Below are 25,260 nucleotides of genomic sequence, written 5' to 3' on the forward strand. Positions count from 1 at the left end.
GATTTAAAACCATTTATTTCCTCACCCATTACATAAACGTATAAATCCCTGTTGCATGAGAAGTGTTTTTCAACATTGCACACAAATAACAGCCTGGCAACAACACATCGACCGTACATATTGTGAAGTGGTAATATTAAAACCGACGTTTATAGCGGAATATCACGCGCCAAACATGTGAAAATGATTCGCCGTCGATTTATTCATAACACACCACAGGTGTTTTTGTTTGTGAATGCTAAATAATTGGTGCTTGTTCTGAGGAATTGCTGTATAAAATGGTTATTTGTTTAAATTACGTTTCTAAGGTAAAAACTGCATTAAGTATTTTTTTTATACCATGAATTGTTAACCGCACTGTATCTTAAACTATGAAGTATACATAATTTAATTTGTCTAATTTAGCTCAGTTGGTAGCACCACAGACTTCAAGTCAATAGGCAGCGATTTCGTTGGTTTAGGACCTTGTACCTGCCACTACTTGTTATCAGTACATTTCACCCTTGTACTGTACGGGCTCACCTCTTTCTTTGCTGGATACTTTCTACGTACAGTACTGTAGTTTATGTGCACGGGCAAATGTAAGGTAAAATGGTTCGCAATAATCTAATATTAAATGCAATTTATACAATTTAGGATATTATCATATATCACAGGAAATCCACCCATAGGATTTTTTTTTATTTCTTAAATTAATTTATATTAACACACTAGTTAAAACGTGCTTAAACAGATTAAATAATGTACACACCTTTAGTGAACGTAGAAAATATTCCTCCACCTGTAACAAATATTTTATTTTAAATTTACTACAGACAAATTATACCAAAACAATGCATTATATAAAATACACCTTGACATCAATTGTACAGTTCGTGTTTTTTTTTTATCTTTAATCGCATATAGCTCACTACGTTTAAATAACATAGCTACAGCTACAAATAAAGAGTGAACGTTAGTGATATTCCCCTTAACATTACTGAAACTCTGTAACATTACCTAAAAAATCAATAAAATTAATTAGGCTTTGCCTAGGGGTCAATCGTCGCTTTATTTCAAGTTCTGTTATATTTGGTAGGTTGCCAAAACTAGCCAGTGCTTTTATAGACGCTATGCACGCTTGTACACTTTACCACCGCAGAACTAATGAATTACTGCGCATCACTCAGTTTTAAATCCTCCGTTTGAAGCATGATTGGAAATCAAAATAAAGCTTTTTAGGTTAAGCATTTTTTTACCTGTATCAATGATATTGTGCTCGAACGATTCAGTACTTTTATATTTCACCAAATACAAACTAAATTATACAAGGGCCTACGTTATTTTTATTGATTTTATTTTCTTACTGTTGGATTTTATACTTTCAATTGTTTTATTTAATTTTAAATTGAAAATACGAATGTATATTTTTAGGATGAGTCGATACTACATGGTATAGCTAAGAAGTGTTTTGAAAATATTGGTAAAGTCAGAGATTTGGGGGTTGTAAACATTTTTATACAGATTTGAAGGGAGAATATCCCATCTGGTACGTAGTTGTATTGTTCGTAGGTTTTTCTAGGTACAATGATGTGAATTTCTATATTGACTATTTTAACTAATGCAAATATAAGTAATAACCGCACTAAATGATGATGGTAACAATATGTTTTGTTATACTTACAATCCATTTAGTAAGTATATCCAATCGAAGATGTTTAGTTGCAATTTTAATATCAATCTCTGAAATGTATCCAGTATACATTACAATTACTGCAGAATTACTAGCGAACCTGCCATGTTTATTTTTACACTAACGATTGTGATATTGTTGTTATTGTATACGAAAATTGTGAAAGTAATACAGCACATGTACTTTACAAAGTCATCAGAATATACACTATTAATCTTAAAACGTAAGTATTTAATTAAGCATTGGCTTAAGTAAACACTTCCTCGATGATTATTTCACACCTTGACTATCATCTACTATTTGTCTTACCAAGTAAACACATTGTAATCCATTCAAGTGAGCCAAACGTTGCTTCTACAAGATCATTAAATCAACACCCTTGGTAATTTCAACAAGAGCTACTTTATCTTGGTCTCTCTAGTGCCTTACTACCTGCTGTTTTGTCTCTAAATAGTATTTATGTCCTGTTAAGCGAGTAAGTTACACATGTATGGTCACAAAGTTCAAACAATTACGTATTTAACCCTTACCAATATATTTGTATACAATATGTGAGACGTTAAAATTTTTTTCGTTATCTTTTTTATTTAAATATTTGAAGGTTTTTATATGGTGTTTATTCTGTGGTTTGCAAGCCTTGGCTAGAATTTTGTAGTATTTGTAAAGTCATTTTTCCTCTGAAGACGGAAAATAATTTCAGGGATCATAAAATCGCAACTTTTATAATAACTGCCTTTTCAACTAGTCCAAAAATGTAGGCAGGAAACATAATATATCCCGGATAAGGGATAACAGTTTTGATTCTTTCCGAAAGTCTCAGTAGCTAGAGGCACATTAGATCCCAGGTGTGAAAACTGTAACTACGTTAGGGAAGTTTCTGTATCACCGCCATCCTTCACTTTGCAGTCGTTTTCTCTTCTTTCTGACACCTTACGAAATAATATGAGAATATTTCATCAACTTGTTGGTACTTTAGTATTATACCACACCTAAATTGGGTTAGGTTACCACATCTAGTTTAGGTTAGGTTAGACTAGGTTAGAATACAATAGGTTTCCCCGGAAATTCTAAAATAAACGGAACATTTTAAATAAATACTACAAACTACCTGGAGAGGTTTATTTTCCTGGTACAGTAGTTGAATTCTAAGCAAGCCAAGAACGATGGCAATCTTAGCAGAGTATGGACCCGGGCAGTTAGTGGATTAGAAGACTTTTGCAATAAATGCCCTTCAAGTATAGAAGTATTAAGATTTTATCTATATAGTCTATATTAGAGTGTTTGCTGAAAAAAATATGTTCCAGGGACTCTGTTAGTTCCTAATTGAGTCAATTGTTTTATTTTATTGTTATAAAAAATATATATGTTTTGATATAATTTCCTGGAACATGTAACTAAATGAGATACTAGTCAATATACACGGTAAATGCAAATGTATTTAATATTTGGAAAAAAAATTAAAGATAACTTTACATAAATATATAGGTAAAATCTAAACGGCAGAACATTTTCCAAGTACTCTTAAAGACTTAAGCACAACACCAAGAGGTATAGTAAGTGTTAAATACTTAGGTAAAGTATGTATTACCAATTTAAATACGAGAATATTCACACGCTTAAGGGGGGAGATGTTCAAGACAGATGAGTCTCTAAGGCGGTGTATTCACTTTGTCTGAAGATACGTTTGACTCGGTATAGCTTGGAGCCATTCTAAGCTTTAAATTGAATGTATTATTATTAAACTCTTTGTAAGAAGGAGAGAGTTACGACAATATATTTTTTTGAGAGATGTTATAATGTAAATTATACAGCTGATTAATTTGCACTCGAGTTTTCAATGCTACAGAAAAATAATTCGAAAATATATATTTTTCGTGTATTGGAAATATTACCTATACATAAGTTATAATGAATCATAATGATTGGGTACTTAAAATTACTAAATGGCGACATAATATAAAAAAATTTTAATAAGAAAAAACGAACTTTAATTTTAGGTAAACAAATTGGTTCTCATCTTATTCCTAATATAGTTTTAATAGTACAATTGCAATTAAATACGATAGCTGATTTTAATTAATCTTTTTATAAAAAACATTTAAACATTTAACAGTAAAAGAAAAAAAAATCATTAGTTTGCCGTTTATTATTTCGTACGCCTTTTAGTAATCTATCCTTGTAGTACTGACTATAATGACCTAAAACTAACAGCATAGCTGAAAAAAACGTAATTAAGAGTTAAACATCCGTACTGGAACATTTTTACTACGTAATTATCCAACGAGACGATATCGAGGCATGCAATATAGCATGATGTTATAACGTACTGTGTAATGAATAGCAAAATTATCAGCAATCTCATGATTCTATGAACTATTGCTACTAATCTTCTTACAAAATATAACGAATAATAGGATCTCTTAGGGGGGGGGGAATAACTACTGTATACATTAAGTAATAGTAAAACTCGTCTTATCCAGACCATGTATTTAGATGGTTAGGATTAAAAGATATTAAAGAGTTGCATTTATTTGATTTAGCTTTCAGGTGCTTTTAAAATTACCATAGTAAGCCTAAACATTTTTTATTGAAAATACAGCTTAACGTACAAAACACATGTAAGTCTGTAAACAATGAAAATATATGAAAACTACTAAAATATTTTAAACACTTTTTCTATCTACCACTAAATATGTTCAATGCTTGTAAACGCTGAACATAAATAATAAATCATTACTACCATGTATTGCCATGTATTTTGATGGTTAGGCTCAAACATATTTCAGAATTGCAATTTATTTTATTTTGCTTTCACGTACTTTTAAAATTACCATAGTAAACACTTTATATTGAAAATACAGCTTAACGTATAAAAACATGTCTGTAAACAATGAAAATATATGAAAACTACTAAAATATTTTAAAAACTTTTTCTATCCAAAGCTAAATATTTTCAATGCTTGTAGATGCTGAACATAAATAATAAATCATTACAACTTATAATGCTTACAAAGACATGACTACAAAAGTGTTTTGCTTCAACAAGATAAAAGTGACAAGGCATTTATGGAATAACTAACGGCTCTGTTAAGCCCAGTTTGTTACATTATTTGTCAAGTATAATGTTTCCACAGACTAAAAGTTTTGAAAATATATGATAAAAGATCTAGTCTGTTAGATACTATAAGTTTAATCAAATAAACCAAAAATCTATTTATAATTGTAAAATTTACATTTTTAAATTTCGGTATTTATGTGCAATTATTTTCAAACCTTAAAAAATAAGTTTTGAAACAAAACAATAGTAAGTCAACTAACTAGATTAAGTTGGTAGTAAAATAAAATTGTATTTTTAAATTGCCTACACGAGAAATGTGTTTATGCATATTTATTAGTTGAAGGTCATAAGATTCAGTTACAATAAAGATGTAAAAATTAAATGAAATATTCAACATGTATGCCATCGATGAAACGTGGTATGAGAAAAGGAACGTGGTAGGATCAGAGGATTTTTTAAATCTTTCGTTTGTCTCAGTTACTATAAGATGGTCACGTCTCATGTTATGTTTCAAGAACACTTGCTAAAAAGTTGTCTTTTCTTTGCTCAAGACAAAATTGACCCTTCGTTTTATAAAACAATACTGAGTCCAAAAAACTTCATGAACTCTTTAAGGAGAATCATTTGCCAGGATCGTCTCATAACAACGATCCTTATAAGTAATTTATCATAATCTAAAGTATACAGACAATTTTAAAACAATTCTGTTTCCAAACGCTTAGTAAAATGTTATTACATTATTTGTACTTTCTCAATTTAATATTCCCTTCTAATTCCACCAATTATCGCGGGGGTATTGAGCTTATCCATGATTTTAAGTAAACTATTATGTTTCAATTTACTCACTCTACATTGTAAATTGTTTTGAATGTCTGGTTATGTTGGATGTATTTTATTTTTCGGTACACAAGTATCATGATGACCACGCCTATTAGATATAACCTATCTTAAAGGTGGTTAAGTTGGGTCAGCTTAGGTTGGGTTAAATTAAAAGGTTTTTGTTACGTAAACTAATTACAATCTTATTACAAAGTCCATTTATCGGTGTTTTTGGTGTATTACATAAGTACATATTTTCTTTAATAAGAAGATAACTGGTTAGTTTTCTTTTGAAGCACGCATATTAGTTTTACTTCAGGATTGACTGAAGTATTTTATAAATATAAAATATACAAAGAAAGTTTCTCCGATAGAATGAGAGGTTGTTGTGGCTCTACTGGGGCTCTAAATCACCGCTTGGCAACAAAGAATGGTCGTTAGTCGTAATTGACGATGCGCCTTCCTTGAATACTTTGACCTTCATTAACCTTGTGAGCTGTATAGAGCTCAAGAATTTAGAGCTTTCTTGTTTAAAAGAATTTGATAAAAATTCAATTTCATTTCTATATAGCTTTTCCAACTGATTTATAGCTGTAGGGACATTTAAGGTTGCTACCGGTTACACAACTCTCGTGTTCGGACTACTTGGCCAAGTTTTTTAATTGTAATTATTTTAATGTTTCGTATGTGTTCGTGTCCTAAATGTGCTGACGACTCCACCCATGGATGAGAAGGCCGTATTTTAACGTTCATGACCTGAAGATGTACTCGTTTAGCAGTACGAAACGGCCGTAGTTATTTCATAACTTAAGGATCAATTGACGCAACAGGTAAATTAAACCTTTTATATTTGTATAAATCTTTGGTCGTTATATAAATTTTAAAATTATTATTTTTCTTTAGCCCTACAACACAATATTTTTTTTAAATTACTAATGCATTTAAGCTCATTTAATAATACTATCTACCTATCTATGCTATTATAAAATGGGGGCGGTGTCTGTCTGTCCGACTGCCGTGACTAAAATACTAAACCGATCCAGCCCAAGTTAAGCACAAAGATGGTCCACATACCTAGGAATGCCATAGGACTATTCACTTCCCTAGGTTCCTCTCGGGCTCCACTAAGTAAATGTCCAAAGTTTTGATGCGAGGTTTTCAAAAGTGAATATTGATTAGATTGGTCTCCATGAAAACATGAAAAAACAAAAACAGAACTTTAGACAGCAGATCCAAAGAAAATAAATAGATTTAATCAACTATGTGTATTAAGTATTATTTGTTTTTGTTAGTTTTTATATAAAACTTTACGATGGATTACTTACGGAAAGTAAACAAAATAAACGTCTTATAACACTTAAAATATATATACACTTATACTGTTACTAACAAGACGCTAAATATACATAAAAGAGTGTAAGTGGTGATCGATTTCGATTGGAAACTCCAAATATCATCATACCCACTAGGCGAATGACACTATATTTAGATTATTTATTTTAAATCTATTTAATTATGAAACTGAATTTCTTCCAGTTAGAAAGCACGGGTACACAGCAGCTAGTTATCATTATTTTCTTCAATCATACAAGTTTGCTTACGTTTTGAAGGTAGAAGACAATCACTCATCCCATCCTCGTCCCAAACCAAGCTTAGCCATTCGTCTTCATATCTCAGAAAACTACTTGTCATTTCGGTTTAAGAATTGGGCAAACAAGTTTCTATTAGCCTATAATGTGAGTTTTGAGCCTTAATTGTTAGCATTTACGGTTACTGTTGGTCACATTAATACTATGTCGGAGTAATATATTGCTTGAGGTTAATTGAAAGGAAAACGTGAAAGGAAACGAGTTGTATATTACTTGTGGTTTAGCAAAACGTAAGTTTGATTATTCATTACCGAAATATACTAAACGTCTTAACAATAAATATGTTCAGTAGTAGGTCATTTAATTACAGTAACTGTTTTTATACTTTGTAAAGCTTATATCATACTTTATCATAATTTAAATAACTTGTTTAGCTCTTTTAAATTCAACAGTGTCTGTAAGCATATAACTTTCTTAGCTTAAGTAACTTTTGAACTGTCACGTTCCTGTAACGTTTCAGCAACACTTTACTAAAGTTTATTTCCAAGCTCAACAACTTGTGTTACTTTAGGATCTGTTATTTGTAACAGTTACTGAAAGGCTCGGTCACGTTCCTGTAACGTTTTAGGAACACTTTACTAAAGTTTATTTCCAAGCTCAACAACTTGTGTTACTTTACGATCTGTTATTTGTAACAGTTACTGAAAGGCTCGGTTACGTTCCTGTAACGTTTCAGCAACACTTTACTAAAGTTTATTTCCAAGCTCAACAACTTGTGTTACTTTAGGATCTGTTATTTGTAACCGTTACAGAAAGGCTCGGTCACGTTCCTGTAACGTTTTAGCAACACTTTACTAAAGTTGATTTCCAAGCTCAACAACTTGTGTTACTTTAGGATCTGTTATTTGTAACAGTTATTGGAAATGTATTTCATGGTTTGGTAACAATTACAGTTTCAATTCAGATTATGCATTTATACAAAGGAAATTTATATCACGTTCGTTTCACAGTTTAGTAAAAATTTACTAAGTTTGAGTTAATTAAATTCAACAATGTAATTCAATTATTTGATGAAATTTAACTCAAGTTAAATATTAATGTTAATTAATGCTTTGAGTAAACAGGAAACGTCCTCTTTACCTGCATGGTGCAATTATTATGTCAAAAGCATTTTAGAGTTACTCATGGTTCTATTCCTAGTTTAATATACATACAATATGCATGGTGGTATATTTTGTTTTGATGGTTTTGTAATGAAGATTTACCCGTTTTAATTATAGGTTTTGGCTTATCGTATTAAGACCAATAGGGGCAATGTATGTGTGTGTAGTTAATATACGAACGTATGGATTTTTCACAATGAGTCTCTATGAACTCGTTTTTTTACATGTTATATTTATTTATTTATTGTGGATATTTGCCTATATTCTCAGACGTTTGGATTTAAAATCTCAATAAGTATTTCTATGCCATAAAAATTTTTATTTCGTAAAAAAATATATAAAAAATTAATTGTAAAATACATCACTTAATTTAAAGGAATATGTTTATTCAGACAATTAATTACGTTAATTGTAGATTTTAGTTGTATGGATTAGTTGTTTATCCACCAAAATGAAAACTTTAATGTCATGTTATCACTTTTATATTAACTACAATTCAAGGGTTATATTTACAAATATTTTTATATTAATCAAAGAAAGATAAATAATGATAAAAAAGTACACTATAGGGTAACTCAGTGTATAAGATTGTGTGAAATTTACAAAATAATATAATAACTTCAAATACGTTTAGGCAACGTGATAGATACTAAACGATAATTTGGTTTCATATATAAAAATATAAATATAGTATATTATAATACCAACATTCATATCTCAAGGACGGTTGTAATTATCCCTGTAACTTGTCTATTGTTAGGATCTGGGTTATTGAGATATGTCTTTGAGGGTTACATTGGTGAGTCCTTTATATTCCAAGGTATAGGACATATATTTGCCCTATAATTCTGTCAGTTTATTGGAATATTGGCAATCGTAAAGGTCACACTTTGCATGTTTAGAACTAAAATATGTTTATTGATATCAATATCAAAATTAGAAAAAACATTATTTTCACATTATTTTATTTATGTCCTATCACAACTTGTGCATACTCCTAAATTGATCTAGTATTTATTGACTTTTATTTTAATGTATGCAACTGACGCATGCTACTAAGAATCATTATTGTTGCGGATTGTTTGACTAAGGAAACCCTAGGGATATGTCAATGTGTATTGATATGGACAACGATCAGAGTTCACTAGAGCTTATATGTTCTGTAGCTATGACCCTAGGGACTACATCTATGATATCACAAGACCCTACATGTAGTTGATTGTTGGTTTGTGGTGACAGTGTGGCTGAATTACTGTTGAACCTTGATTGTTAAAAACTTATCAAAAATGGAATCACTGTCAACTTATCTAGGTAGAGAACAGCTTTCTGATTTTTTTATTAGTAGTTGTTAGTTCTATAACAACAAGTAAATAAAAAAATTTACAACATAGAGAATTTCGTTTTATATCAAGTTTAGATCATATTTATTCACACAACTAGGTATGCATTTTTGGTTGTATAAATAGAAGCTATACAATCCCGCATATGACGTAATATAAACTTTTATTTCTTTATATAACCATGCATTACATACAGTGCCATGTATTAAACAAATATGCTCACGACCATAATCCTCATAGTGTTAAATTATTTATCTATTTACATGCAGTAGGTTAAACTATCCATTAGGAATACATGTCTCTTAAGCACTTATTAATGTTAAGCAAGTATTTTAGAACATTAGACAATTTTTCGCCTAGTACCTATTGTGCTGTTTATGTTTTGCAACAGTTTGAGTAAGTGTTTTTGTAATTTATGAAAACCAAACATATGATTGCCTATTTACCAACATACGAAACATCGTGTCCATGGGCACTAAAACATCCCGTAAGTATATATTAGAGCACTTTGCATTAAAAGTCATCATATTTGATATAGTGAGAAAATATATTGTCAAATTAAAGAACCGGTACCATAACTTGTGGACTTTTGTCTATTGATAGTCAACAGTTGATCTGTAATTATATTTCATTTTATTCTTTTACTTTGGACTGGTAGTTTTTTATTAGTATTGTTATTTTAGTTGTAGTAATTTATGATTTTAATGATTGATGTAACTTTTTGGAAGTATAAGATTGTGCAATATACTCTTGCTATATATTCTAAGATATTCTGGCGTCAAAATAATAAAATATTTGTTGTGTTATAATTTGTTAACACTATAATCCCTTCAAATCTAACTCCAGTCCTCCTAATTGAACTAATTATTGTGTGTTTTATGCAAAATATTGTTTAATAAAATGTAATGATACGTAAGATAATGTTAGGTTTATGTAAAATGCTTAGTAAATACAATGTTTCCAAGTCATTGATTAGTATTTTTAATCTTCACTTACCATATATAATGCAAAGAATATGACTAAATAAAACGAATATTTATTTTTTTATTATGCTGCATACAACAAAACTTGAACAAGAAAACTTTAATGACATTAATGGATTGGAAAAAAAACTGTATTCAAACAAAATTAATATTTCAGTATGAGATAATTTAATATGGGGTTAGTCTTGACTATAATTTGTCATTTCCTTAACTGAACAAACACTTAACATTGTAATCCATTCAAGTGAGCCAAACGTTGCTTCTACATGACCATTAAATCAACAACCTTGGTAATTTCAACAAGAGCTACTTAATCTTGGTCTCTCCAGTACCTTCCTACCTGCTGTTTTGTCTCTAAATAGTATTTATGTCCTATTCAAAGTCTAAGATATGCAAAAGAGGTAGCAATCCTGTTGCTTTATGAGTAAAATTTGCTAAAGCGTTATTTTGGTTATTTACTAAATTCGGAGTGTGGGTTGAAATTGGTATATATGTTAATGAAATAAATATTTTTTTTTGTAATAGTGAAATCAAAAATGAATCACTTGCATTTCACTTTTGTAAAAATACACAAGATTTTTTTACAAAGTATCTTTTAACAATCTCGTTGAAATAATGCTGAAATAATTGGTAATTTGGCTGCACTTATCAATACAAAATACTTATGTCCGTTTCCTTATTACGTTTTCTTAATCAAATAGGTTTAATTAAAAGTGAAATTAAAATATTGTAAATAAGAAATTATAATGCCAAGGATCTAAAAAAAGGCAATTACAACATAAAAATTATTGTTTGTTTACAAAAAGATTAGTGTATAAACGCAATTCCAGCAATATTGATTATTCATGGGAAAATACAATTTACAATTGAGCCGCACGAAGTAATAACTGTTTTCTTTGCAAACCGGATGAGGGAGGAGCCCTATAATCCATTGATCAACGAATTTCTTTCTTCTCTGTCCATTATTTCTACCATATATTTTCAGAATTTTTTCGAAAAATATGAAATTTTTTTTATTTGTTTGTGTGTGTTTTTTTTTAAATAAATAGTAAAAAATATTTTGTATGACTTACCCTAATATTAAAATGAAGATATGTCATTTTGTATTGGATATTAAGCTAAAAAGACAAATTAAGTTAGCTAATTTCACATCACAAGTTTTAAGTAACCTTTTTTGCATAAAAATCGGTAACATGTAATTAACCAAAATAATCATAATTTTTTATACACGTAGATTTGTATTCCTAAATGAGTAATATAAAATGTTCCATATTCATATTTGTATTATCATTTTATGTAAGAAGGAACCTTCTTAAAGTTACCATAGTTTAATATGTAATCGTAAACTGCTTCGAAACTTCAAAATGTATATCACTAACATTTCAAAGGTTATATTTTTAGTCAACGAATAATGTTTCAAATCATACCTCATCATGTTTGTTATTTATATTTTTTTACACTACCTTACACGTGTTTGTAAAGAGCAGTCAACTTTACTTTTCCTTACCATGACCTCTAAACCAACCCACAACAACCTTGTTAGCTTATCATATTATGTAAAGAAACCTTGATTTCAAAACTCAAAGGGCGTTCGTTATCCCGTTTGATTGAAGCTACTTAGCATCAGGTCCAATTTTCTACAACGAATGTGTACAAATAACATGAATAGTCATGACTTGGAAGTTTTACTATAAATTAGTTATTTGGCATATCGCAGTGAATAGTAAAGACATGTAATAAAAATTGCTATTGACGATTGTATTTGCTATATTCTTTATAACGTGTTTATGTTGAAAGAAATATTGAAGTCTTACAATCCGTATTGAGCTTGATAAACTATTATGTAAGCTTGACTTAATGAATATTAAGAATTTATAATTGGTATTTTTCTTTTCCATGCCGGTGAAATATTTGCAGAAAAAATTATCGAAGGATTTCAGGGCAATCAGTCCAAACCCGTGTTTGTAAATGTGCCTGAATATCGAACCCGGCCTTTCACAGCAGTCCGACATTTTTTTTGAGTTAATTTTAATTTAATGTTTTAGCATTAAGTAACATTATTGACTGTTCCTATTTCTGTATTATTATAGATCAATGGAATAAATACTCTTGACTCTTGACTTGGCGCTAATCACTCAGCTAGTAACACACTAAAGTGTTATAACAGTTTTAATTTCTTTTTAAGATTGGTTAATAAAATTGTAAGATCTGTAACTGCATTAGGAGGGTGTCTGGTATTACAGTCTACCTCACTTGTTATTAACAAAAGATTTTAAATGTAACGTGTTATCGGCATGAAAAGAAGATTGAAATATAGGATTACCTTTTTTTTTATTAATGCCCATTAAACTCAATATATTCTAATTGTTGTATAAAGGGAATGATAAATATAGAGATGCATGAATAATTATACAATAGATTTAAACAACAAAAACAGTAACTGAATAGCTTCAAGACAAAGCAATATAGCAATTAGCTACATTATTGTTGTACAAAAACCTAAAACTTCACTATCACCCTAAATCCCTCCCTACATTTTCACCCTATATCCCTCCCCTCTCTTAGCAATTTAACCATTGCGGTCACCCTTTAACGTTGAAATAGGTTTCTGTAACACCATTAGCATTCCATTACTTCGAGGGTGGCTTTTCAAAAGTTCAAAAGCAATCAAGCAGTTCAAAAATATTCCAGCTTATTAAAATATATTTATTATATTCTTTTTACATAAAAATTTAATTGTAAAATATAGTTTCCACGTACACTTCAATAGTATATTTAAAAAAAAAAACTGTATAAACACTGTCTATTTTTGGTGTTCTACACAAATAATTTATCTGTGAGCATATTAAAAAACACCTGTGTTAATGTCAACGCATGTAATGAGGTTGAACCATTTTCCCTTGACGTGTTTGATGAGTTGCATTGCACCATAAATGTCCGTTTAAATACTACTTTACCACTTCACTATTTGGTTGGAGTATTGTTTCCAGGATTTAAATTTTATGAATAATCACAAACACTCGATTAACGAGCATCATGGAATTTTTTTTTATATTGTTAAATATATATATTTTCCAATTTACCATCAAATTGTGTTCCTAACTCTTTAATATTTGTTATGTTGAAAATCTTTTTTATTATTACAGTGGTACTAAAAGCTAGAAATATATAGTTCACATACAAAAAGTAAGTGAGTCAACTTTACTTTTAAGACTCATGACAAATATGTAAAAAAATTCTCTAGCTATGCAATCAAGAGTAAACATTATTGTATTTAAAGATCAATATTAATAAGTATTCAAAACTAAAGAAAACTAAATTTTAAGAAATCATTTGGATTAATTTTTAAATAAACTGATGCATATTACTTTGAAATATATTTTCTGTATCTTAAGGTCGGTAAATTACCTAGAGTAGCAAGTATTATATCTAGGTAACGTATTTATTATTATTGTAAATACACATGCTTAAATATATATTCACACGCTAAAGGGGAAGGCTGCTCAAGACAGATGAGTCTCTATGGCAGTGTATTCACTTTGTGTGAAGATACCTTTGACCCAGTATAGCTTGGAGCCATTCTAACCTCTAAACAGAAGGTGAGAAGCAATACTTTTTATATTGAATATGGGTACAAGATCTCCAAATACATTTCTTGCTGTATTAATCATCAACATTTATATCTGCCTTTTTATAAGAGTCTATGTTCGGTTGATTTAGTAAATTCTCAAATATAAAATAGGGGGGGAGGTTTCATGGTAAGACTTACATCTTATAGAAAGCAATTTGATTTATATTATGTCTATATCATTTTATGTATATATAAGTTTATGTATATATATTACGCGAACCAGCGTAATCGAGCAATGAAAACAGCGTTCTTCATGAGGGAAGTGTTGTTTATGGGGTTGGATTCTTCCAAAGTTCCTTTTTGCCCTAAAATATATATATATAACATTTAACTACTGATAATGATTCGATTGCTTCGTGGATAAAAATAAATATATTCAAGCATTGTTAAACGCTTGATGGTACAGAGGAAATTCTTTTAAATTGTAAAATGTAAATTCGCATTATATTCTTATAGAAACTTAAAAAAACTGTAGTAGTTTGCAATTTTTATTGAATTAGTTGAGTTTATTTTGAACGAAGTCAGTATTTTGCTAACATTTAACCTTCCTTGTAACAAAATTAGTCTGTTAGTTAACACTTATGGCGTTATCACTTAGATAAAGTCTTGTAGTGATTTGATGGGATTTGAAACCGGACCTCAGGGACCAAAGTCCCGTGCCCTAACCACTAGACTAGCTCACTCCACCCAGCAGCAAAAGTAAGTACTAAATAAGATAATATTTCTTAAATGTGTATTATTATACTTTTCAAGAACGAATTTGGTGTATTTTTATAAACTCGTTGTTAATTATTTACCTTACCTAATTATCCAATAAGAAGCGGACGAAGGCAAAGTACTGTTGGACTTTCTGAGACACGCATTATAGCGTTATGTTATAAGGTATTGTGTAATAACATAGCACTATATGAGATACCTAATAATCATATAAATTAATACTACTAATTTACTGAACAATTTTAATCACTAATTAGTAATAAAGACATCTGAAGTCTTCAACGTTCTACTAGTGCGTACATTTTCTATTGGTAGAAATCATCTAATTTTATGTTCTATAAAAAGTAAATCTAAGCTGTGAGATCTTAAATAATATTAATGAAAATCAGGATCATTAAAGGTAATAATGTTTTAAATGAAGAAAGGAAAAGTTATCTGCCAGAATAACTAAACAAATTATGTAGATCTAAATAAAATTAATTTTTATAAGTTTAAAATGAATTCATTGATGTATAAGAGAGGAACCTACGTACAAGTTGCCTTTAGTAACACTTAGAGGATACCTGAAAAAATCATAAACTTATAAATAATGGTAAATAATATTGATTCAGCTTTTTCTAGGACAAAATTAATTACTTTATTGGTAAATCAATTATTCTAACGAATTTTATGAATAGCTTTAGCTAGGTTTTTTACATAGTGGAGTTAGACGGCAAAAGACATATGATTCCCTTTGATACATTTACTTCGTCTTGCCATAACGATATAACTCGGCCTAGCTAGAATATATTTAAGACTTTCTTCTAGGGGTAAAGTTAATTAAAGTGTAATATTATCTAGTATAAAGGTAGACCTATAGATTTCGTGAGTGTACCAGTATATGGGGATTCATACAGGTGTACATCTGTTTAATTAATTGATAAGAAAGTCCTAAAATCTATTTGATTAAGATTTTTTTTATTCGGTAAGTCTTTATGCCTATCAAAAGATACAGTTTTTACGTAAATTTGAAGATTTTTATGGATTTAGATTTTTTTGGAATATTTTTTACTTGATTTACAAACTAAATGCTAAGGTTTACCTCGATTATTATTTCTCTTAAGTGTATTTAAAAATATATAAAGCTTCAAAAATGTAATGTTAATAATTGTAGCTTTGCTGCTTTCTTGAATTGTAGAAAGCATGTCTAGAAACCATACAGTCCAAGTTTTTGAGATTTTACATTTCACTAAAACTACAAGAAAAGTACTCTCAAAGCATTTGAGTGTTTCATTTATCCACATTGGCTATAAAACACCCCTCGGCTACAAAGAATGGTCGTTAGCTTTAATTGATGATGCGCCTACTTTAAATACTTTGACCCTCATTAACCTCGTGAATTGGAGATACTTGACCAATTTGGAACCTTCTCTACTGAATTAACACTTAAAACACTTAATTTAATCTGTTGATCGTCATTCTAGCCGATCATTATTTCCAACCAAGGTTTGAAAATGGATTGTGTATATAAATATTATTTGACTAGTCAATTTAAATATTATATGTTTTTGTCCTTTTTAAGTAGGCATTATGTTTCTAGAATATCTAACATCACCATAACAGTTACATAAAAGCTGAGTTTATTGATTTTTGTTGTTATCTTTTGACGAAATGCATTTTAATGAAGACATATTTAAAGAATATAGGTTTGACTGTAAACATTATTTGTTCGTTTTTTAAGGTTTCTCTTGACAAATAAAAAGTAATCAATAGTTTTAAAGAAGTAAAAAAATCTGAATATCCAGATTTTAACAAAGGTAAACATTTGGTTCTGCATTACAATTTTACACCTAATATCAGTTAAGTGTTTCATATTTACAAAAGTGGCAAAACCTAAATAAATTAGATCTTCTAAAGCACAACTATTAGAGATTGAACATACAACCAAGTGTTTTTATATAACTTTGTCAGTTTTACACATTTTCTAACGTTTGAAAGTTGAAGGTAATCACTCATCCCGCTCTCCTCATCCCATGTGTAGAACATTCATCTTCATTATCTCTGCAAACTACCTGTCATACTGGTCCAAGAGATTGGCAAATAGTTTGTATCAGTTAATATCTAACTTGATAATGGCCAAATTATACAAACTCAATATATTTAACAATATCAATACAATGAAAATAATAATAAATTGTGAGTAAATTATCCTTCAGCAAAAGCATTATGGTATATGTACGGGACCAATATTAACTTTAAAATTTGCAATACAGAAATAGTCTATTTATCAATAAAATCTGCAACATCATTAGGTACATCTTTTCTTGTACTTGATCTAACCGAGCTTTTGCAGTTTTCATGACTATAGGACCTACCTTTTTTATTATGCAATATTTTACATATTATCATGATTGTTATGGTTATTTATATTATAATGATTACACTATCATTCCAATTCAATCATAGAGAATTATAAAACAAAATGTTGACTTAATATTAAAATTTAGAACTATAGTTTTTTAGGTATTATGTACTATGAAAATAAAGAGCTATGGTACCATTACTTGTAAATAAATGCAAATATTGGTTGTTCAAAATACTTACTATAGTTTATTTTTTATTATAACTGTTAGCATGCAAACCAAGTACTGTTTATTTGAGGAGTTAAATAAGGAATTTTTTTTGTTGACAAGATAAAGCTGTATGATCCAACAAGTTGACTAATAGCTATGTTACGCCTGGTGTGAGACACCTCCATTAATAATATTAAATTCCTTATACATTAAATGTATTTTTTGCGTTAATTTGACATAATAGATTAATCAAAAATACATGTTAGCTATGTTCTCTTAGAACTTTTGCAACATTCATCTAACCATAACGTGATGAAAAAAAAAATTGTAGAGCAAGCTAATGTAATTTGCAATAGATAATATGAGTTTTAATTAAGTTTTTGCAAAGTTTCTGCAGTTCTTAAATAAAGTCGTATACTACTTTTTGTTTGAAATAAATGCAAAACTTCTCAGACTAACAATTTTGTCAGATTAGGTTTTGACTTTTAATTATATGAATTTTTTATTAAAACTAGATTAGCAGATTTTTTTATAAAAGGGACTAAATTAAAATAAGTTGTAGGGAGGCTGCCCTTGGTCACGTTCTTGTTTCAGCAACACATTACTGAAGATTACTTCTGATATAATTAAACGTGTTATATATTATAGTAAACATTGAACTGTCTTCAGGTTAATGAAATAATACTCATGTTTTGCAGCTATTTATCCACAAGGAACTTAAATGAATAGGTCAGTCCAAGCATTTATACTGGTACATTGGTTCCAGGGTAGAAGGTATATATATAAAACACGTGCTAAACCTCAACTAGTGTCTACTTAAGTAATGTTTCAAAAGTAACAGCATTTTTGTGTTTTGTCAATTTAAATGACGATACTTATCGTGTACTTTAAATGTATAGAAAACATTACATTTAAGTTAAAGCTGATATCCTTTCAAAAGATTCTTTTCTTTACTGTTTCATAATATTATTGTAATTTTCGAACTCTTTTTTGATAGTGATTTTTTTTTATATTTCATAACATTTTGGTCATTTTAAGAAACTCTAATTGAAGGTACTCAACGTTAAAATATTCATTATTCAACAAGAGCTATTTTACTTGCCGGCGGAATAATGGAATCAGTAATACAACCTTAAAAGTAAGGGTTAAAAACTAAGGTACATCTCCATGTATCGCACCAAATCTTCTTATTTAAGATATTTTTTTAATTAATTATAAGTTACATTACTATTCTATAACAACTTAAATATTTAGTAAGGGCCTAAAATATAAGAGAACTAATAAAATATTATTGACTGATTCTTCAAAAAAGTTATAGATATAATTAACAACGTTTATAGAATTTCAGCATCATGACGATCCATATAGTAGTAATAGTTTTAATGAGCGATTTTTATACTACTAATGCGATAAACATTTAACTTAACATATATTGCATTTGTATTGATATTTAAGGAAAGTTGAATACGTTATTTACTTTCACAAAAAATGAATAATTAATCACGGTTTTTGTATATTTAAACCATATAATAATATTAATAGGAAATGTACATAATTGTACATAATGTACATAATTATTATTAAATTTTAATTATTGTATTGAAGAAATATGTTTAATGAAGGTGAAAAATAATATTTTAATACTTATACTAAACCGCAAATACTACATTGAGTTCATAATACTTCTGCCATTTGTAATTTTAAACATTTCACATTTATGAGAGGGTATGGGATTATTCCAATATCGTCTCTATTGTTAGGAAGAGGGTTATTGAGATATGTCGGTGACAGGTACAGAGATAGGTCCTTTATATTCGAAGACATGGGACATGTATTAACCGTATTATGCTGTCAATTCGTTTAAATATTGGCAATTGTCAGGTTCATACTTAGCATGTTATGATTTATGAATTGTTTTTAGAGTGTATGTGTATTTATATCAATACACGTAATAGTAGTTGAAAAGCACGTTACTTAATTTTAGCACGATTCTTCCTATAAGTATTACAGTAAGTTATACAGTAAAAATACATTGTTTTATTCTGACAGATTAATTCAAGGAATTAAAATTAGTAGAGAAATATATATTCTATTATAACTCATGCATCTAAGAATCATTATTGTTGGATTTGTTTTATTTGGTATCAGCAGACCCTAGGGGTATGTCAGTACAGTAGTGTCTATTGATATGGACAACAATCAAGGTCAATACGTCTTGTAACTATGACCCTAGAGACTAAGACTATGAAATATATCACGTAACTGTGCATGTTATTGATTGGTAGTTTGTAGTGGTTAGATTTTGTTTATTAAATCTTTATTTTAGATGAGTCAGTTAAATCATATTTTTTTAGTGTTAAGTAATAAAACAACATTGCACATTTACGTAATAATAGTGTTAATAATAATTTCATGCAGGTAAATTGTATAATTTCTGAAACGTTATGATCAATGAAAACATCTGATATGTATATTTACCTTGATTTTTTGTAACCAAGTAGATAAAAGAGTTTCCTGTGCTTTGTTATTTGTCATTAGTTGTAGTATATTTTCTATCTGGAATGTAGTTAGAAACTGATTTAATATGTTATAGGTTAAGTTGTAATAACCTGTATACAAAAAAAGTGAAGGTGTTGATGTAATATAAAGAAAACTCATGTGCTTAGACATTGAAAATATGAGTATTTTTGGTTTACAATTAATTGAATTAAATCACCAGGTTTCGACATAAGGCATTTGAACTAGCCTGAATATGGAAACTAGGTTGTGTTTTATGAATACTTACATGGCAATGCTTTGCACTGTTAGTAAATAACATAAGGTTTGGTAATTATATTTATTTTAAGTACTAAAATGCGTCTTGAGAAATTTTTCACGCCAAAATCTATTTTATAACATACAAATTATCAAGGCCAATTTTTTCTCGTTATTATGGTACAGTTATTTTATAGTATGTTGAGGAAATTCCATATAAACCCTTGACAGGAAACATGTACTGCCCTATTTTCTAGCATGCGATATATCGTGTCTATTGCCCGTAAAATATATATTACATAAATACTACCAATCCTCGACTTAATAACCATCTTCTATCTTCTAAAGAAATCTTTTAGTAGTCTTAACAACATCGTTATTAAAAGTATAGTCCGAACTCTTCTTCCGAACTTCCTTTTGTACGCGAAGAAATTAAAAAATAAATAATGTATTATTGTGGCACATGACATAGAAAAAATTATTAGAAATGTGTTTCGAATATTACTACAACTAATAACGTATCATAATTAATCCTACAAGACCTCAAGATTCCAATATCCTCAGACTAGACAATAGATCACTTCTAGTCCCTGACAGGCACATCCTTTATATTACACAAAGTCTGGACACTTTAAATGCAAATGGAAAACTTATGAAATATGTATAAAGAATCATTGTCAAACCAAGACAACATTTTTATATATTCGATATTTTTTATTTAGTTTTTTTAGTCTTTCTACTCAAGCTGTCAAAGTACTAAGGAAAGTAAAATATATATACGTGATGTATATAAACTTCTGGAAAAGAATTTATAATTTAGGGGGAATGGTTTTTAAACGAAACTATCATCCAATTTTTTTATTGGTAAATTGGTGTAACTCTCACATATTTAACCTAGATTTATGTTTCGATAAACCACAACGTATAAAATGTTATTCAATGTTCTTAAGCTAACAAAATATACTAGGTTTTTCTAAATTCATTATAAACTCTTATAATGCATACCCAAAAAGTAAAAGTAGCCCATTCATTCAATTTACATAAGCTAACAAAATGAATTATGTTTTTATAAATTCAATATAAACACACATAATGCCTACCCAAAAAGGTACCCAAAAGTAACAAAAATATTTGTTATCTACTCTTAATTTCACACATTTAGCATTGACATATATCAAGATTTAAAAAAAAATACTATACTATATATTCAATTCAGAAACGTTAAGATTTGACTTAATCAGAACTTAACATTAATTTTTTCACTGTTTACACAAGTATTTTATCATTTAAAAACACCTGTGGTGATACAAATGAATAAGTGGACTAAAAACGTGCTCTCAATGTGTTTGACGCGTGCCACTCCATAATAAACGTCCGTTTTAATACTACCGTACCACTCACATATGGTCGATGTGCTGTTTCTAACTCGTTATTTGTGCGCCGTATGAAAAAAACCTGGTTAACATTCACCTTTGGAATTATACCGTTGTTTCAAGAAAGAGAAAAAACCATTTATTGTTTTGTTTTAAAATGTACATGAGTTTGTGATATGCATGTTCAATACATCACTCTAGGTAATAATGTTGCTTACAGTTTGACATTGTAGTCCTTTGTAGTGCATTTAAGTTCATTGGGTGACATGTTTAATCGGCCAGCTGTAATAAAGTAAAAACAATCTTACCTCATTTATACTCAACAGCTTTTGATAAACCAGCTCTTATTCAACAATTGAATAAAAGGTCCAAGCAAGTTTACGATTACCATTTGAATTAGTTAAAAGAAGGGTTTATGTAATTGCTCTCTACTCCAACTGCAATCCTAATTTCTTTTCACCTTAATAGTGACACGCCGTTGCGATACCTGATTGTTTATAGTTTCAAGAAAAAAAATACATAATGAAATCAGCCCGATCTTTCAAAGTAACAAGCAAAGCAAAATGTCAATGCTCTGTAAAAAATACATCCTTTCCATCAGACATTTATTAATTCATGAAAATATTCTCTTACTGCTTTATTATTTTTCACTTGAGGATTATACTGAACCTTTAGGGGTTATTTTCCTGTATTTTATTATTATGCTGATTCACAAATGGTTATTGTGTATTATGCATTACAGGTAGTCGTTAATTTGAGGTACTCTGCAATTTATTTAAGGAAACACAATATTGCTGCACCCAATTGGTAAATGAGGGCAAATTGCAAGTACCACTCACCCCTTACTTAAGAAGGGACAGCGATGCAGTTTGTTTCATTTAGAGGCTAACGTCGTACTGCATTGCGATCACGGCTGAAACTAATACCAACCAATGTTGGGAGGGGATTATGTTATCCAACTTGTTCATCCACTATTTAGGAGTAATCCCCGGTACTGGGACAAACCTTATTTACGATTTTTGTCCACCAAGGGAATTTGGCTTACCAGATAATGTCAGGGGTGAATTTTAAAATATTATGTTTCTTTTTCTATTAAATTAGACCACCTAAGGGTACAAAACAACTTTATTATCACATGTGAAAAGATTATTTTGTTTTTAAACATAACATTAACATTGTTTGAAGGAACTAAATTGTTTACCTTATGTTAGATTTTGGAAATTTTTTACTTTGAATTTGCTTATCCATATGCGTTTCAAATGTATTTGGGTAAAGCATTTTTAACAAAATATGGGATGAACTGGTATAGTACATCACGAATTTTACTGAGAATGTACCATCGGCATTGGAGTGCAAACCTAAGAAATTGCTTCTTTAGTTGCGCAGTCCATCGGGCTTCCGAAAAAAAAAAAAAACAAGAGACTCCTAATCTTTAATTTAAACTTTCTTAGTGCATGTTTCATATTTAAATCAAAGCCCCAGAGCACAAAAGGTCAAAAGGGGGTTCTTTACACATAATGTGAAAATATTTGTGCCATAGAAACTATAAGAAATGCCCGTGACCAAAAGAATTAATATGGAACATAACAATCAGTTAAGAATGAGAATGTCACATTCTCAATATATATCAATCAATATAATTTAAAAAACGTGCAACATTTTTATAAATTGCATGAAATTGCTATGTTTCGCCGCTAAATTAGGCGGGTTGAGTGAACATTAGCCATATTCACCACAAAGTAGAGCGCCAAGCGCTATGTCTCAATTAATAAATAATTGATATGTAGAAATTTCACTTTTACCAAACATTTTATTTCACACTAAATACTTTGAACATGCACAAAGGTACAATAGTATTTAGCCTTACTACTTCAGTCGTTATATAATAAAAAATCAATTAACATATTTTATTATCGCTTTTTATTATAAACTGTTCAAATTATATTAATAAATTAGGTAGTGAAGTAATTCCTTCAACAACAAAAAATACAAAGTGATAAAGACCATTCATAGTTTTATTGATAATATTCAACCTGTAAACAAATTGATTTATTTTATATAATAATAATAAGTACCGGTAGTGGTAAAATAACAAAAACTATTGTATAATGTCGTTATTGACTTAAATATTATTTAAGCCATTATTTCATTAAAGTATCTGGTATTATTATATGCAAAACACTAATAAACTTTACGAAATTTGTTTTCATGTTAGATACAAAAATGATTTTGATTCAGGGGAATGATTTTGAGCTTTTGATGCAGGTTTGCCAGTAAGAACAACTCTTTAACGATCAGACGATTAAGGTTTATGAATATTTAATATAATAATTTTGTAGGTATGTATGGTTCTATGAATGAAGTTGCAGTTTATAAACAAATTGTTTATTATATGTCTAACGTATATCTTTATATTACATATTTAACAGTAATGCTGAACACGTTTTATTACATAAGATCCAAGCAGAATATAAGGGAAATTATTACATTATCTAATTAAGTCTTACATGCGCATAAATAGAGGTACATAAAAAGAGCAAGTAAGAAAAAATATATCTTTGTTTGAATGTTTCAAATAATTTTTTGTTATTATTTATTTGAGACTATACCTAAGCGAACTTATTGAGTAAAATTATATATTATATAAAAAAAAAATATATTGCATTTTGTAATGTTAATGATGTGGCTGATTATTGCATATCATTACATATTGTGATAAATAAGATTTTACATATTTAATAAAGAAAACGCGTATGAGTACGATTTTGGTGAAAATGTTATACCTCAATTATATTTAATTTGGTCGTGTCAAGCTGATTTAAAACACAGACCCATTCCTTGGAAAATTATTATAACTAAGTCCAAGGCGTGATATTCAACTATAACCGTTCGTATTAATATCGACCTCATAAAACGCACGCCAAAAAGTGTTGTTTTCAGATAGTTATGTTCGCAATATAAAATAATGGCATACGCAGAAAACATGCTATAATATGAGCTTGATGCAGTGCGTTTGACTAAGGCATATTAGGTTTAAATGAAATAACTTTTAGAATGTCTAAATTAGCTTTTGTATTAAATATATAGTTTATATGTGTACTATTAACGTAAATAAAATGTAACAACCTTGCTTAATGCAAAAAAACTTGGATATCGACGAAGGTAATAGTTGATATTGGTAATTTATATTAATTATCTAATAAATTAAAAAAAAACATCCTTGATTTCACCCAAAACCTATGTACAAGTGTTAAACCCCCACCAATCCCTTTATAAGTTATTTTAAACTGTAAAAATTTAGATCTGAAACAATATAACTTGTTAAAAAAATAAGAATTGTTTTAATGCGTTCAGCTTAACAAAAAATTGTTTTATGAACATTATTCAATGGTTAAATATTTATGTTTATATTAACATCGTCATATCCTTTTTTGATTATTAATTTTATTTATAGTATGCTAAGAAGTACCTATATAAGGGTTACCGTGTATACGATTTAGTAAAGGCTTTTACTATCATGAATTGGTAAGAGTCTAACAGTCATGATACTTAGTTTACACAAAATGAAGGGACATGTACTCTAAATAGAAGTATAAATCCTTTTAATTC

General features: G+C 29.1%; 2 protein-coding genes across 4 annotated transcripts in view; both read right to left on the minus strand.

Annotated features, from left to right (window-relative positions):
* Nucleotides 1–25,260, minus strand: part of LOC128996268 (hemicentin-2) — a 420,963-nt gene that overhangs the window by 343,236 nt on the left and 52,467 nt on the right. For all 3 annotated transcript variants that reach the window (XR_008491037.1, XM_054421469.1, XM_054421467.1), the window contains exon 2: nucleotides 752–781. The gene's annotated coding sequence lies outside the window, so the exon portion shown is untranslated. The remainder of the gene's footprint in view (nucleotides 1–751; nucleotides 782–25,260) is intronic.
* The window catches only part of LOC128996651 (uncharacterized), a 49,187-nt gene that overhangs the window by 10,411 nt on the left and 13,516 nt on the right, over nucleotides 1–25,260 (minus strand). The window lies entirely within an intron of this gene.

The sequence above is a fragment of the Macrosteles quadrilineatus genome, unplaced genomic scaffold, assembly GCF_028750875.1.
Source record: "Macrosteles quadrilineatus isolate MER2022 unplaced genomic scaffold, UCM_ALF_1.0 Scaffold_6__1_contigs__length_79288215, whole genome shotgun sequence".
NCBI lineage: Eukaryota > Metazoa > Arthropoda > Insecta > Hemiptera > Cicadellidae > Macrosteles > Macrosteles quadrilineatus.